The sequence below is a fragment of the Monodelphis domestica genome, chromosome 1 (assembly GCF_027887165.1).
Source record: "Monodelphis domestica isolate mMonDom1 chromosome 1, mMonDom1.pri, whole genome shotgun sequence".
NCBI classification, from domain to species: domain Eukaryota; kingdom Metazoa; phylum Chordata; class Mammalia; order Didelphimorphia; family Didelphidae; genus Monodelphis; species Monodelphis domestica.
The window spans coordinates 695,259,592-695,274,800 of NC_077227.1; the positions used below are offsets into that span (position 1 = coordinate 695,259,592).

At 41.6% G+C, this 15,209-nt stretch overlaps 1 protein-coding gene across 3 annotated transcripts in view; it reads left to right on the top strand.

Moving 5' to 3' along the window:
• The first annotated feature begins 1,585 nt into the window (after positions 1-1,585).
• Positions 1,586-15,209, top strand: part of CTCF (CCCTC-binding factor) — a 48,950-nt gene continuing 35,326 nt past the window's right edge. For 2 of the 3 annotated variants that reach the window (XM_007477171.3, XM_003339769.4), the window contains exons 1-2: positions 1,586-1,898; positions 13,209-13,329. The gene's annotated coding sequence lies outside the window, so the exon portion shown is untranslated. The remainder of the gene's footprint in view (positions 1,899-13,208; positions 13,330-15,209) is intronic. The other variant, XM_007477172.3, reaches the window with a different exon arrangement.

Here is a 15,209-nt window from a genome sequence, read left to right on the forward strand (position 1 = left end):
CATTTAGATTTTAAGCTCCTAGCAGGCTGAGCCTAGTTATTGGATCTGAATCCCCAGCACTCTGCAGTGTGTGGCATGTGTGGATGAGTCATTTCAGTTGCATTCCACTCTTCAGGACCCCATTTGGAGATTTCTTGACAAAGAATTGGCTTACTATTTCCTTCTTCAGCTCATTTAAAAAAAAGATTAAGGCAAACTGGGATAAGTGACTTGCCCAGGGCTATAAAAAGTTTGAGGCCAGATTTCAGTGCACTAAAAGTAAGTCTTCTAATTGCAAGCCCAGTGCTCTATCCACTGCACCATCTAGCTGCCTAGCATGTAGTAGGTACTTAATAAATATTTATTGACTATTATCTCACATCCTCCACAAAGTCTTCTCTAAGCTTCCACTTTGGAGCTCACCTAAGATACTTTATACCTCTTGGAAGGAACTTGCCAAGTAATACTGTGTGGGATAGTCATCCATCTTGAGTACCTGGGTCTGTCTACTAGTCTGCAAATTCCCAGAGAGCAAGCCCTTTGCCTTCTCTTAACTTTTGATATTCCCTCACAGGATATGCTGAATGTTTGCATAAGAAGTGTGTGTGTGTGTGGGGGGGGGACACAAACAAAAAAAACAGCTATTTTTCTGTCCCAAGTTTTTGTCAATCAGCCAGTGCTGATTTAAGTGCTTACTCAGTGAGGTGCTGGCTGGGCTAAAAGCATGGTCCCTGCCCTCTAGGAGCTCACATTCTAACAGAAAAAAGGCAAAAGGAATTCCCACAATCAAGACATATACAATGTAAAATAAAAGTCATCTCAGAAAGGAGGCAACAGTAATCCAGGGCCTGGGAAAAGCTTCTCGAAGAATGTGGAATCTCAGTAGAGTCTTGAAGGCAGCCAGGAAGCACAGCTTTCCAGGAACAGGGGGGACCCGGCCAGGGCAAAGATATGGAGGTGGGAGACGAAGGGACAGCCTGGGCTGCTGGCTCCCAGAGAAGGAGAGCACCAGAAAGAGGGAGGGGCAATCTGTGAAAGGCTAGCAGGCTGACAGGCTGTGTAGCCCCTGGGGGAACAGAGTCCAGAAGTTAGCAGGGGGGTATGGGTGTCCTGCTGAGCCAGGTCCTTAAACAGAAGGGGGCGGTTCCACTCCGCAGGGGGTGCGGTTACTCACCTGTAGAACGGGTGGGGGTGGGGGCCTTAGAACGACCCGGGGAGCCCCGGGAAAGGAAAGCGAGAGAGTAAAGCAGAAGCCGCCAGTGGGTTAACCGCGCAGCTTTCTCCCGCGTTGGATCCTCTCCAGGGACACTCGGGTACTAAAGCCCCAAGCCTAAAATCCAGCTCCGCCCCGCCCCACTGTCGGGCGGGGAAAAAGCCGAAGAGGGCCGGACGCGATGACCCGGATGACTCTACGCTCGCGGAAACCCGCGCACCACGCTGGGGTCTGAGGCCCAGGGCCCAGCGGGCGCGTGACGCGCGGCGTGCCCCATGACGCCATCGCGCCGGTATTTGAAACTTGGCGCCCTAAAGCCGCATCCCATGATACCCCGCGCCACTCCTCCCTCTTCTCACCTTTACTCCCCCCTCCTCCCTTCCCCTCCCCGTCACCCTCCCTCCTTCTGCCTCCGCCGCTCGGACTGCTCTTCTCTCTTTCCCCCCTCCCCTCCCTGCTTCCCTTATCAGCTCCAGCAGTACCGGCAGCCCCGACGCAGGCGCACTGCGCCGCGCCGCCGCCATTTTGTGTCCGAGGCTGTGGAGCGATTAAACCGTGCGCGGAGCTGCCTGTTTCCGAGCGGCGGCGGCGGCGGCTGGCGGCTGGGAGGCCGGAGCGGGCCGGACGGCGGCCGGGACGGCCGGAGCGGGCCGGGCAGGCGAAGGAGCGGGCGCCGCGGGGGGGTGTGGCGCGGCGCGGCGCGGAGGTAAGGGGGGAAACGCGGGGTTTGCAGGGAGGTTTCGCGGGCCGCCTCTAGGTGTCACGATGGGGCCGCTCCGGTTGGCGCTGGCTGCAGCCCCGGCACCAGCCGCCGCCGCCGGGGGGTGTTTGTCTCCCTCTATCGTCCCTGCTGCGGCGCCGGCCGCCGCCATTTCCCTGCCGCCGCCATCGCTGTCGCCGCCGCGGCGGGGCCCAAGGCCCGGGGCCAGGGCCGGGTGGGGCCGAGCCCTCAAGGCCCCGACTCCATTTTCCTTCTTTGTTTCGACCCGCCCGGCGGCCCGGGGCGGGCCGGTCCGCCCTCCTAGCCAGCCCGCCGCGCGCCCCGGGCCCTCTCCTCCTTCCCACCGCCGCCCCGGGCCCCGGCGCTATCCTGCCGCCCCCGCCGCCCCGGAACCTCCTGGACGTCGGAACCCGGCCGCAGCCACCGCCGTTCCCGCCATCGCCTCCGTCGCCGCGCTGCTCCCGGTCCGCAACTCGGCCGCCTCCGCGCCGCTGGCCGTTCCCCAGTTCTCTTCGGGCGACCTGGGGTCCGCGAAGCCAAGCCGAGCGGCCGGCAGCCAGCCCCCGGGGGCCTCGGGTGGGCCTTGTCTCCGCGCAGCCGCCGCCGCCGCCGCCTCCTCCTCTTCGGTCGTCGTCGTCTCTGTCTGGTCCAGAGTGGCAGAGGCGGCGCTGCTGCTGCTGCGAGAAGAGACCCCGAGAGCTGGAGAGAGCTCCCTCTGCACTCTGGCTGAGCACAGGCTCTCCCACATTCACAGTCACGCACACACGCGCCGCCCGCCCGGGCCCTGCCGCCAACTTGGGGGGGCCTCGCTCGGACCCCGCCGCACCCCCGTGGAGTCCTGGCCGCAGGAACGCTTACACCAATGACATGTGGGTCCGCCCCCTCCCCCCAGGCCCTCCGGGGCTCCGGAGCGCTCCGCTGGAGCTCGGAGCTGGTGCCTTTGGAAGGCCCAAGAACTGGCCCGAGGGCTCTCTTGGAGGCACCTGGGAGCTGCGAAAGGACTGGGAAAGCCGAGCCGAACCCCAGCAACTTACCGACGTCTTGTTTCGATTCTCTTGAACTCCTTTACTTATTTCCAGGAAGTAACCCAATGCAGGGAGAGGTCGTCCTCATGTGTGCCTTCCCTCTGGTTCTTGCACAGAAATTTGTTATTTTGTGTTTAATATGCTATTGACAACTTACGGTCACCAAGCAGCCTTCAGTCCTTTAAATTTTTTTCCCCTTGGTGTTTTTGTTGCTTCTGTTAAGAATTCTTGGGGCCAAGTTTCACCTTTTAAGGTAGATCAGTATATGTTTGGAAAGAGTTGGAATACCGAGTTCTTAAACATTTAAAATTAACTAGAAGCAGTTGGTGGTAGAAGACATTTTAATTGGGTTTTTTTCCCCCTTGGTAGTTAGACTGTGTGTGTGTGTGTGTGTGTGTGTGTGTGTGTGTGTGTGTGTGTGTGTGTGTGTGTTTAGTCTTAAGTATATTTTAAAATATTTGATCTTGGTAAGTAAAATTTGGTCAATCAGTTCTCAGTTACTAACCCCTTTCTAGAATAAGTCACATGCATAACAAGCTTTCCTGACAGTTTTCTGAGGTGGTGCCAGTATTATCCCCATTATACAAGCATTTCTCTGAGCCTCCATTTCTTACAGAGATCACACAGCTAGTAAATGTCATAAGTGAAATTCAAATTAGGATCTTCACCCTCTTTCTAGCCTGCCATTACACTTAATTTTCTCTTCTATATAAACTTATTTCTTCTATCCTTAATTTTCTTTTTAACATTACCCTGTTTTCATCACCTGAGAGGAATATTGTTTTTAGAAAGTCATATTTTATTTTTCATCAACTTCAGAGGTAGTTGTGAACTAAGCAGAGTAGTAGATGATGGTATATGTATTTGGAACCTAGAGCAGTCCAGACAAAAATTCTCATCCGAAAAATAAAAACTGTCAAGTTTTTATTACCTCAAAGAACTTAGTATTAGAAGTTGTTGAATAATTTGGTTAATTATGACTAACTGGAAAAAAATTTCCAACTTAGAGTGAATTTTAAATAATTTTATGTCTTTCTTAAACTCTTGTACAATTAGGTTAGTTGGAGAAAGTGAGTAGGAGAGAGTAAATGAAGTAGGGGTTGTAGCTTTCCAGTCCTTTCCTTACAATAACCCTATTAGATGGTGTTTTATCTTCATTTTACATGCAATTAAGAAATTAAGCTGAGGGAGGTTAAGCAACTTCTACCTAGGTTACACAGCCAAAGTGAGGGAGAGAGCAGTCTTATGTGAGACTAGTAACCATATCTCCAGTGATTTTTCTATTCCCATACTTAATCATTTTATAGAATAAGTTTACTTTGCAGAGTGACACTTGTGGCCAACTATAATTTTGTAGCAAATAATGGTTACAGTGTTGATTACAATGTCACCATAAATCTTAACTACTGTTTGATCTTTTAACTTAGCTTGTGAGAATTTAGATTGTTTCTCAAAACTACTACTTAATTTCAAAGGGAAAACAGGGTTCTATTACTCTCACTTTGCATTCTATTTAATGGAAACCCTGAAATGGCCAATACAAAGTAGAGGATTTCATCCTGGGCCCTTTTCCCAGCATTCTTATATCTTGCATCAGAGGTGCGAAAATCTACTCTATCTGATTCTCAGTTTGATTTCAGCCATTCTTCAAGGTAATACTGCTTTTGTCACTGTTCCAAAGAATTTCTCACTTAAGCCACTGTGTCCCAACTCAGTGCAGAGTTTCTGAATGAATAATGAGCAGTTAAGAGTTCGCATTTCATCTGCCAAATGAGATTTCAGGAAGCATTACTGAAGTGATAGCATCAAAACCCAAATGAATTCAGTTTTCTTCTCCTTAACCTCAACCTTTCCCTCTATTCTGTGTATGTGTGTATATTTCTCCTCCTATTACTGTTTACTTATCTCCACCTTTTTTTCTTGTTCTGTCTTCTAACAAGGCATGTATGAAATCAAAGCATATGTTTGTTTTAAAATGTTAAGTTTTATATTCTCTGTTTGTAATTTAAAGACCAGATTAGTCCAGCAATGCAAAAACATTTAAAAAAAAAAACAAAAACAACTTAGGATATATGCTGAACCAAGAGTTAAAATACTTCAATTTGTCTTCCAGATTCTTCTGTTTATTAGTTCTTGGTTCTTGAACAAATATTCACTTTTCTTTCCAAAATAGAATGGAAATGATACTTTCACTGATAGACTAGGACAAACATTTAGGTTGTTCAGTCATATTAGGCAATAACTAAGTTGAAATAGCTGCCTTCTCAGTAACTAAGTTGAAATAGGGATATTGATTTCATCTGCCTTCTGAAAGCTTATGAACCATTCAAAGGGTAGACTGACCAACATACCAGTAATGGCTATTATATTAGTTATAAAGCTTCTGGGTGAACAATAAGTACCTCCTAAGTATTCAAAATGAGTTGTAAACCCGCACTTATAGAGTATAGACTTGATGTTTTGTTTTAAACCCTCACCTATTTTAAACTGATATTAAGGATCTGATCCAAGGCAGAAATGGAATTTGGTCTTGATAATTGGATTTAGGTGATTTGCCCAGGGTCACATAGCTAGGAACCCAATTTGAACCCAGACCCCTCCTGGCTCTAGGCCTGGTGCTTTATCCAGTGAAACACCTAGCTGACCCTAGATTTGTTAAATGTTGTTTTGTTTTGTTTTGTTTTTTTACTTCCATATGACCCACTTTTCTTTTGCCTTAACATCACCTGCTCTTGATAGGGGTGGGAAGAGAGACAAGGATTTGGGGGTAAATCTATGGTCTTGATTTTAATTTTTCAGTGCTGGCCATTTAGGAGAAGGGAATAAACTTTTTAAAATTTTTATTTAGAATACTTTTCCGTAGTCATATAATTCATAATCCCTCCCCTGCCTCTCCTCCCCCCCCAAAGCCCACAAGCAGTTCCACTAGGTTATACATGTATCATTGTTTAAAACATTTCTGTTATTCATATTTGCAGTAGTGATCCTTTAACATCAAAATCCTAATTGCATCCCTATCGAACTTGGAGCATATATTTTTCTAATGCATTTCTGGTTCCACAGTTCTTTCTCTAGATGTGGATAGCGTTCCTTCTCATAAGTTCCTCTGGATTGTCCTGAATCATTACATTACTGCTAGTAGAGAAGTCTATTACATTTGATTGTGCCACGGTGTATCTGTCTCTGTGTACTAGGGTCTTCTGGTTCTGCTCCTTTCAGTCTGCATCAATTCCTGGAGGTCATTCCAGTCCTTTCAGCACAATAATGAAATAAGCATTTATATGGCACTTTATGTACCAGGAACTATGCTGAAAACCTAACAAATATCTCATTTGAGCTTCACAACAACCCAGTCCAGAGGTATATTATTATCTCCATTTTATAGTTAAGGAAACTGAGACAAACAGAGGTTGTGACTTACCCCCAAGGTCAGATAGTGTGTCTGGGGCTGGATTTGAACTCATGGTCTCCTTGACTCCGGGCCCACCACTGTGAACACCTAGCTGGCTGAGTTAAGAATTGTATCTTGGGCTCTCTCATTTGACTCTCTCATTCAGGCCCTGGATTTTAGAGAGGTTTTGTTATTTCCTCCTTTTTGGCATTTTTTAAAATTACCTAACCAACATGTTATAGTGCTCTACAATTTTTAATTATTGGGAAACATCAATTTTATATAAAGCTAGATTTTTTTACTTATTTATTTATTTGTTTGTTTATTTATTTAGAGAAAATAGACCTTATTTCAGTAAGTCAGCAATGTGCTGAATACTATCATAAGTTCTGGGGATTCAAAGGAAAACAAAAATAGACCCTCCCCTCAAGGAGCATTTGTTATAGTGTGGAAGATAACCGTTGATAATCCACTACATATGAAATGAGATATATACAGAGTAGATGGAAGATAATTTGAGAGGAGACAGCACTAGTAGCTAGGGCACTGGGAAAGGTCTTCCGCTGATGGTGACACTTGGTGCTGTGTTTTGAAGGAAGCTGGGGAAACGACAAGGCAGAAGTGGGGAACTAGGGAAACATTCCAGGTATGAGGGACCACTGGTGAGCAAAGTGTTGACTGAATAAGGAGAAAGGCTGCTTTGTTAGAGGAAGTGAAAATGGGCCTGTTGACTGTAAGAAAACTGGGAAAGTAGGAAGGATTTGTGAAGAGCTTTAAGTGTTGAACAGGAGTTTATATTTGATACTGAAAGTAACAGGGAGCTAAAGGAGCAGAGCTCATTAAGCAGGGAAATGATATGGTCAGAACAGCATTTTAGAAAAATTACTGTGGCCACTGAATGGAGTGGGGAGAGATGAGTCAGGAGACTATTGCTAAGGGCATCTAGGGATAAAGAGCCAGGCCTAGAGGTGGGACTTCCTAGCTGTGTGACCCTGGGCAAGTCACATTGTCTAGCCTTTACCCCCCTAATGCTTTGGAACCTATGCTTAGTTTCTATTCTAAGATGAAAAGTAAGGGTTGTTGTTGTTGTTGTTGTTTGTTTTTTAAAGAAGACTTGGGTCCAAGTGAGGTGACATGGGGCCTGAACTAGTATGGCTATGTGAGAAGAGAGGAAGGGGCTTTGTTTGAGATGTTGTACAAATAGAAACAAGACTTGATAATTGATTGGATTTGAGGGTGACATTAAAGTTGGTTGTTTTTTTTTTTTAAGAGATGGGGAAGTTAAGAAGAGTGGGAGGGTTTTGGCAGAAAGAATAAGTTCTTTTGTGGACATCTTGAATTTGAGAAGTTCAAGTCACCTTTATATATGTGCGTGACTATAGTTCAGTAGAGATACTAGGGCTGGATATACATATAGATCTGGATCTGGACATAAAGGCATTCACTGAACTCAAGTAAACTAGTACAGAGAGAAAAGAGAACCCAGGACAGAACTTTGAGAAACATCCACCACTGTGTTTGGGGGGGTGGGGGTGGGGGAATGTTAGCTTGATCAGGCAGAGACAGATGTCAGGAGAACCAGGAGGGAGCAATGACACAGAAATCCATAGAGGAAGTATCCAGAGGGAAGGTGATCATCAGTGTCACATGCTGTAGAGAGGGCAAGAAAGATAGATAAAGTTTGAGGTGTCCTTAGAAGGAAAAATATGTTCTTCAGCTAATGAAAATTAGTAATAAAAATGCTCTGCCCGAAAACTTAGTCCAGATACCCAAAGTACTCAATATTGTTATTCTCTCTACTACCATATTAGGATCAGGATCCCCACCACTTCCACTTTTCTTTATAAAGATAGACAACCTAGTTTGTCAGCCCTGGGAGGAGGAGGGGGAAAAAAGAATCATGTAAGCATGGGGAAATATTTTTTAAAAGATAAAGATAGAAAATCTAACAAGTACCTGTCAGTCATTAGTACAATTTTGGAATTGGGAATACTATTAGGTATGCTTTGGTCTTCTACCCTTTTCTTCTTTCACATGCTTTTGCATTATTCTGTGTTGTGACATTTTTCTTTATCCCCAGTATCTTTTTTCCCCCTATAACTCTTATTTTCTGTCTTAGAATCAATACTAAGTATTGGTTTCAACCGAAAGGAGGGATAAGGACTAGGCAAAATGGAATTAAGTAACTTGCCCAGAGTCAGACATCTAGGAAGTCTTTTAAATCACATTTGAACCCAAGTCCTCCCAACTTAAAGCCTGCTGCTGCTCTATCCATTAAGCTACCTAGTAGTTGCACCCCTCCCCCATCCCCAGTATCCCCTTGAAGGAGTTGTTAGCAGAAAAATATTTTTAAAGGGAGTCAATAGGTAGGTTTAAAAAAATGAAATTAAGGTTAGTCCAGTACTTCATATCACATGTTAAGATTAGCTCCAAACCAATAAATATAGAAGGTTACATAAACACAGGAGAGGAACAAGGAAGTAATGACTAGGAGTGAGGGAATTGCTGTCAGATCTTTGGACAGGGGAAGAGTTCATGACCAAACAAGGGACAGCGGGAATCACAAAAGAAAATGGACACTATTACATAATTTTTTAAAAGCAATATCAATGCAACTAGTATTTGAAAGGAAATTTTCCAGCAATTTTTTTTCCAATAAAGGTTTTATTTCTATGATTCATAAAGAATTGTGTCAAATTTGTAAAAATAAGAGCTGTCCTTCAGGTTGATAAATGGTCAAAAAGTTTAAATAGCTTTTAGAGGAAGAAATCTAAGCTATAATCATATTTTTGAAATGCTACAACTGGAGGCAGCTGGGTAGCTCAGTGGATTGAGAACCAGTCCCAGAGAATGAAGGTCCTGGGTTCAACTTTGACCTCAGATACTTCCCAGTTGTGTGACCCTGGGCAAGTCACTTACTTAACTCCCATTGCCTAGCCCTTACCACTCTTCTGCCTTGGAACCAATACACAGTATTGATTCCAAGATGGAAGGTAGGGGTTTTTAAAAATAAATAAAAAATAAAGTGCTACAACTCAGTCATTAGGGAAGTAAAAATTAATCACCTTTGAGGTTCTGTCATACTCAAAAAGAAAAATTGACAATTAATGGAGGGGGTGGTAGCAAGAGAAAAAGCATATTGCCATCATCATTGCAACTATCCAGGGAAACAACATCCTCCTAGTCCCTCAGATTCATGACCCCCAGATCCACATCCTGAACTCAGTTTTTCACCCCTATATCCTAGCAATTTCATCTTTGGAACTTCTCTCCAATATATGCCCCTACCCTGGAGCAAATCCTCATCACTTCTCACTTAGATTATTGCAGTTGCCTGCCTCAAGTCTCCCTGTCCATCCACCAAAATGATTTTCCTAAAGTGCTGATCTGACCATGTCACTCAGTAAACTCTATTGGCTCCCCATTGCCTCCAGGATAATAACTACCATTTAGAATGGCACTTACTATGTGCCTGACACTGTACAAAGTCTTCTATTTGATAATTCAAGGCCCTTTTGTAATAGGGCATTCACCTTCATCTCCCCCCCTCCCCCCTCCTCCTTACCTATCCAGGCCTTTTTTGCCTTACTTCCAACCATGGTGTTTTTGATCCTGTAAAGGTGGCCTCTTGGCTATTCTTGAACAGTCATGCCTCCAGGCATTTTCTCTGCCAATCCTCATTATTGGAATAATGCTCTCCCCTCATTTTCACCTCTTGACTTCCCTAACTTTCAGGTCATCTTCAGGAAGCTTTTCCCAGTCCCTCTCAATTCTAGTACCTTTCCTCTTCTAATTATATCTTCTTTTTCTTATAAATACCTTTTTTTAAAATTACATATAGAAACATGCAGAACTTTTTAACAGTTGTTTTCTGACATTTTGTTATTCAGATTCTCTCCCTATTTCTGCCCACCCACCTCCCAGAGATGGTAAATAATCCAATAGGTTATACCAGTGCTATCATGCAACATATATTTCCATGTTCCTCATGCTGTTAAAGAAGACACATTGCCTATATGAGAAAAAAAAATCAATCCTTCCATTTGCATTCACATTCTGAATTACTCGTAGGACAGTGGATAACATTTTTTATCTTGTGTCCTTTGGGATAATCATCTTAGATCCTTACATTGTTGATAATACCTTAGTTCATTATAGTTGATGATCGTACAGTATTTCTGTTACAGTATATATGTTGTTTATATATATTTGCTTTTCTCTCCAGTTGTGTATTCCTTTGAGGGCTGGGATTGTCTTTTGCATCTTTGTATCCCTAGTGTCTAGCACAATGCTTTGCATATACAGTATGTGCTTAATAAATGTTTATTGACTTTCTAAAGCTTTGGACTGGTCTAGTCATTCTAGAAAGCAATTTGGAACTTTGCTCAAAAAGTCACTAAATAGTTCATGCCTTTTGGCCCACTTAAAGACTGGCTGACACCTACCGAGAAATTAAAGGAAGTGGGGGGGGGGTAGATGCCATATATACATATTTCCAATAGCTCCTTTTTTTTTTTTAATAACTAGGAGTTTCCATCATTTAGTGGAATAGACAAACAAGTTAGGGCATATACATGTATTAGAATATTAGTGGGCCCTAGGAAGTGATGAAAAGTAGTTTCAAAGAAGTTTTATATGAATGGATTCAAAGTAGACTGAAAAGAATTAGAACATTTTATATGATAACACCGTCAAGACAAACAACTTTGAAAGACCTAACCAGGATTCTGGTGGACTAATGAATTAGGTTATACTTCCTACCCCTTAACAGTGGTTATAGGCTCAAAGTGCAGAATTAGACAGATTTTTTTAACAAAACCAAATCAAGAATTTGTTTTGCTTGACATGGCATGCTCGTTACAAGAATTTGTTTCTTTGTTTTAATTGAAGGAGACAGGAGAAGAAAATAAATGCTTGTTAATTAAAAAAAGGGAGTAAAATAAAGGTTTAGTTTAAAAGAATAGTTAAATTGCATGGCAAAGGCAGGAAAAGAGCTGTTACTTCTAATCCAGTATTCTAATCTTGAGACTACTTAGTTCTTTAGGCCTCTTATTTTATGACTGTTATCCTTGTCCTCTCCAAGAGTTTTCACTATGCTAGGCAAGATGCCAGTAATTTTTCTGTATTTTTATTAGGAAATTGGATCTGTAGAGATAATGGAAAGTCATAAGACTTTAAAAAAAAAAAACCAGACCAGAATTTACCCATCCAAATAAATGTTGACCTACTAAATGGAAGAGGCTGAATGCTTATTCCAGTATTCTCTGAGCCCATTGTTGCACCCAAACATGTTTGGAATAACAATGTAATTGTTTACAGGCTATATAAAATAAGTCCTATTTTATGGCTGTGGTGGGGGGGGGGGGGGTCATTTAGTTGGTTTTGTTTTTTTTTTTGCTTATTTTGAACCAAAACCAGTGTTGACCAGATTTCTTTCCCATTCTTGGCTTTGATAAACTTTTGGGTTGTTTCTAAAAGTTAAATTTAGCCTCAAAGGAAAAAAAAGTTTTGATACTTGACACTATTTAAAAGAATCTGCTTCTGGCTTTGGAAGATTTTTTTAGAGAGTTTTAAGCAATGATAGTTTTCTTAGAATCAATATATTGCCTCCCATGGTAACTATTTTAAATTGGTATAACAACTCATTTATGTTATGCTTTTGAGGCACTTCATTTCATTTGATTGTTGAAATAACTTCTTGGAGTGTTATGTTTGATTTTTAAAAACACTACTTGATTGTGATGATGCCTTTAGATAGGTTTCTCTTTCAATCATCCATCACTTTAGATTTTTTTTTTGGTATTGGTATAAACATTTGTAAGGATTTGTTCTTGATTTTCATCAAATGAAAATAACTTTTTAAAATAATAAAAGCATTTATTAAACATTTATGTGCCAGGCACTGAACTAAGTTTAGAAGATTCCAGTAATAAACAAAGGAGATAGTCTCTTATCTTCAGGTTTAATTTATAATGGAATGAGCCAGTATAGAAAAGGAAACTAGAAATTCAGAGCTGCATAGTGGGTCACAATGGAAAGCTCATCTATCAGAGCCCAGCTTCCAGGGGCAAGACCCCAAGGTGTTGGGGTGGGTTAAGGAGGAAGAAAGATGATCAAGAAATTGGGGGGGGGATCCTCCTTATTCTGGCTAAACTACTTAACCTTTAATAGTTATATTGTTATTCTGTAAACTCAGCTTTTTTTTTCTGCCTTTAATTCTACTTCAGCTTCGTTTTGTAGGGTTTTAATAATTTGTGGATTGGATTATGTTTAGCTTTACATGCTAGTTTCTTTAAGTACTCTTTTTCCTTCTAATGTACAGAGATAACCATATATAGCTTTTGATAGTCTTTTGACTAAAACTAACCTGATTGAATTAATGTATAACTTGGTAATGGTCAACTCATGGCATTTCAAATTTGTTCTTAATAGTATGCCACCTACTATTAGAATATTGAAAGAACATTAGCAAACACTTCCACCTCCCCTACTTAAATTGTAAGCATTTTCTCTTGTGATAAAAAATCCGAGATCAGAGAAAAATAAGTTAGACTGAAGTGCTCTTACCCAATATATAATAATAACTTTTTTTAAAGCTACTAACATTTCATTTGAGTATAAGGAATTTCAGATTAAAGTTGTTTCGGTTTGACAGATTGGATTTTTGTGCATGTACATACATAGCATTTGCTTTTCTGTTATTAGTTCTATAATAACCAAACTATAATTAGCACTGTATAAACAATTAATATTTTTGCTATTTGATTTTGTGGATAAGTTCAAACATGTTGACAATTAAGCATAATTGACTTGTTACCATTGATAACCATATCTCTATTTTTATTGTTTTGAAGAATAATTTATACTTTATTCTTTTAGAATGAATGTTGATCTCCAGCAAAGGGTCAAGATGTTGTAGTGTACCAATCATTGAGGACTTGGAGTCACAAAACCTGGATTCTGTTCCCTTTCTACAAGCTGACTTTGCAGGCACACAAAGGTAAATGTTTTCATTTCTTGAACTCAGAATTGACTATAATACAAATTGTTAACTTTTTCCTTTTCCCCCCATCCCAAATTTAGATGTATTATCATTTTAACTCTCAAAATCATGGTAGTCACCCACTTGTGTTAATTTTTCCCAAGAATCAGGAGGGCATTTCCCCCAGGAGTTATTAAAATGTCATTATTGTGTTGATGTCACTCACTACTTCAGTATCTGACATGTTCTCTGAATTCATGAGTTTGGCTCTTATTTCTAACATCCTAGTTGTACAGCCTTTCTACATGCTTAGTGAAGACTAATAATTGTCTTCAAGGTATCAGACCTTTTTTGTTTGGCAAGCATAATGGGTGGAGGTTACAGAGACAAATTTAGACTTAATGTGGGATGGGCTGCCCCAGAAAATAATGAATCTCCTTCACTAGGAGGCTTCAGGCAAAAGCTGGGTGTCCAGGTGTCTTAACTAGAGGTATTATTTGGGGATATGGTCGGAAGTGAGTGACTTCCAACTCTGAAATTCAGAGTGACTCCAAAATTCATTGCCATTTAACCAATCTTTCTCTGTTAAAATAAGGGAAAGGCAAAGAGAATTGCCTGCTATCACACACCTAGGAATCAGGGCCTGATTGTGCCATTTGACTTTGAATGACAGTATTATCAAACATATGCCAGTTTCTGATTTGGTAAAACTTGCTAGAATTTGGGATTCTCTGACATAGCCTTAAGAAATCTTTGTTCTTGGGGGCAAGCTAGGTGACTCAGTGGATAGACCTTCAGGCTTAGAGATGAAAGATCCTGAGTTCAAATTTGGCCACAGACACTTCCTAGCTATGTTACCCTGGGCAGGTCACTTAACCCCTATTCCCCAGCCCTTACCACTCTTCTGCCTTGGAACCAATACACAAATATTGATTCTAAGATGGAAAATAAAGGTTTTTAAAAAGAAGAGAAAGAAACTCCCAGCCCCATGGTGTAACTTAAGAATCCAAGACTTTAGTAAAATGTTCTTTACATGCTAGCAATTATTAGAAAAGTAGAAATTATGTTTAAGCTGGTCGTATCCAAATATGCAAATGTGAACAGATTTGCTGCTTTTATTGAGTAGAGTTGTATGATAAAAACAATTGTAATTTATTTTTCTTGGGGGGGGGGGGCATAGTTCTAAAAATTCTGTACAATTTGCTTTTTAGACTGAAATATTGGTCCCTTGTTGGATTAGAGAAGAACATCTAGGTTAGAATTGGGTACCTCCAGAAATAATTTGTAACTTGTGCCCTGAAAGTCTTATTGGGAATGTGGCTAGAGAATACATGCTAATAAGTTATTCAACAAAAATAGTACTGAATGAGTCAGCCTCATGATAGAGGCTTAGACTTTTAGATAAAAACAGAAAGGATATGTGCCTCACTTGCCTCTGGCACATATAGGATGTGTGACCCAGAGCAAGGCACTTCATTTTTCAGCTGTAGTTAGCTATCTCAGGCCACAAGTTGCATAAAAGATGCCAACTTGCATTGGTTGAGGTTTTCTCACCCCAGCATTGCCCACACCAATGAAATCACAAATCCTGCCCCTTTCCCTATTAATCAAGTCATAACTGCTTTAGAGGGGTTACTGGCAGTTCTGCCAAAGGCAGTGTGGTATAGTTGTTTTTGTTCAATTTAAATCACTGAATTCTGAGTCATAGGATCATAAATTTAGAGCTAAATGGGAAATTCAGAGGTCATCCCTCTCATTTTACAAATGGAGCTCCAAAATGTTGTGATTTAAGGGGGGGGGGGGTGATTTACACAAGATTGTACTTGTGATAGAGCTTCTGGCTCTTAATATATTGAACCAGAACCTAGTGGTCTTTTCATTCCCCTACATAACATCTG